The sequence below is a fragment of the Marmota monax genome, unplaced genomic scaffold (assembly GCF_021218885.2).
Source record: "Marmota monax isolate L192 unplaced genomic scaffold, Marmota_monax_Labrador192_F-V1.1 WCK01_AAM20220418_F8-fsc00001, whole genome shotgun sequence".
Taxonomy (NCBI): Eukaryota; Metazoa; Chordata; class Mammalia; order Rodentia; family Sciuridae; genus Marmota; species Marmota monax.
In genome coordinates, this window is record NW_026693777.1 from 22,348,731 (window position 1) to 22,350,939 (window position 2,209).

The 2,209-nt window shown below is 37.1% G+C and overlaps 1 pseudogene; it reads right to left on the bottom strand.

Moving 5' to 3' along the window:
* Positions 1 to 1,915: 1,915 nt before the first annotated feature.
* LOC124104845 (U2 spliceosomal RNA) lies at positions 1,916 to 2,000 on the bottom strand (annotated as a pseudogene).
* Between the last annotated feature and the right edge of the window lie 209 nt (positions 2,001 to 2,209).

Sequence of the window (2,209 nt, forward strand, 5' to 3'; positions counted from 1 at the left end):
CTGGCATGTATGAGGCACTGGGTTCAATCCTCAGAACCATATAAAAATAAAGGCATTGTACCCACCTACAACTAAAAAAATTTTTTTGAGACATCAAATTAAACTATAGTCTTAAATTACTTTTGGTTGTTGTTGACAAACAACCACACAGGCAAATATAAAAAGTACCACATAAACAAAAAATCTCACTGAGTTGCTTAGTGCCTTGCCATTGCTGAGGCTGGCTTTGAACTCGTGATCCTCCCACCCCAGCCTTCCAAGCTGCTGGGATTACAGGTGTGTGCCACCGCACTTGGTGGTAATAAACCTTTTAACCTTTTAAGTAACACCAAGATTATATATGTTATCAAAGCAATTTCCTGTGCTTCATGTTTTCTTTTTCAGGTCTTTGATTACTTAAAAAATATAGAATTGCCCAACAGTACATACATGTAATCCCAGACACTCAGGAGGCTGAGGCAGGAGGTCACATGCTCAAGGACAGACTCAGCAATTTAGTGAGACCCTTTCTCAAAATAAAAAATAAAAAAGGCTAAGAATGTAGCTCAGTGACAGAGCACCCCTGAGTTCGATCCCCAGTAAAAGCATTTACCATGCTTGACATACATCAAGCAATTCCTTTTTAATTAACATTTTGTTCTTTTTTTTTTTTAGTGTTTTAGTTGTAGTTGGACACATACATTTTTTTTTTTTAATGTGGTGCTGAGGATCAAACCCAGCACCTCACACACATGCTAGGCAGGCACTCTACTGCTGAGCGGCAACCCCAGCCCAACATTTTGTTCTTATTGATTAGATTTATAGTTTTACAATCTTGTTTTTGCTTGCTTGTTTTGTGATGCTGGAGGCTGAACCTAGGGGTGCTCTATCATTGCATACTAGAGGATTACTCTACCAACTAAACTACATCCCTAGCCCTAGTTTTATCATCTTAAACATAAACATACGCTTGTTTGACTGGTGAACCCAAGTTGAATAAAACTATATGTCCACATTATCTTTTTTTTCTTTTTTAAATGATGCTGGGGATTGAATTCAAGGCTTTGTTCATGCAAGGCAAGCATTCTACCAACTGAGGTATATCCGCAGATGCCTCATTGTCTTTAATACTGAAAATTCTGAAGATATTCCTGCTTTTATTTCACCAGCATATTAAAAATAAGCTTTATTTGCCAAAGTTTGTCCCACATCAACTATTTAAATTTTGGGCTGGTTTCTACATTTCTGAGAATTTTAGGAATATTTAATTTATAAGCACTTCAATCTGAATAGAATTTCTTTAAAGGATTTTATTAAGTGATTTGGTAATACTACCCATAGGTAGAAAAATATCACACATCTGTAATATCCATCCATATATACATAAATATACATACCATACAAACATGAACAGAGATCTTAAACTTTTGTCCTAAATTTTTAGCTATGTTTCAATAAAACTTAGTAATCCTACTGTTTGGATATTCTCTCTCTCTCTCTCTCTCTCTCTCTCTCTCTCTCTCTCACTCACTGTGTTGGGATTTGAACCCGGGCTTTGCCTTTGTTCTAACATAACGCTATCTACAACCCCAGTCCTTCCCTTTATATTTTTATCTGAATATCATGGCACAAATTAAGTTTTCCTGTTTATCAATATTTATGGAGGAGACCTTTATGATTTTGATTTTTATTTGCCCTAATAAGTAATCTCATGGAGGTAAAAGGAGACCTCTGGCAGCTATCCAAATAATCCCAAAGCACTTTTGGGTGGATAAATAAATCTAATGTACTAACAGTTAGCCTTCTTTCTTTTCAGCCACAGGTAGTTGCTTTTGAGGCACCCTGAGTCCCTTAAAAAGCGGGAAAAATCTCAAGTTCAAGTGATTGAGAGGCTGAAGTGAGGAGAAAGATCTGGCAAGGGTGGAGAGAGGGACAGAAGAGGTAGGGGTTTGAAGGGTGAAATATTAAACTGATAAGAACAGATACTACACTTGATCTTAGCCAAAAGGCCAAGAAGCAATAAAGAGTGAAATATTAAAGATTCTAGGGAACTGGTTGGGCAAAGGAGGAAGGAGGTATAGAAATGTTGGGAGGAAGAGATCTTTGTGGAATCGGGGAAGATCATAAAGTACCAAGTTATCCTCAGCTGAACTGAGCCAACAAGAAGTTGGCAGAGCCTGTATCTAGCAGGAGATCAAGAAGGGTCTTATTTATTTGTTTTGTCTTTTGT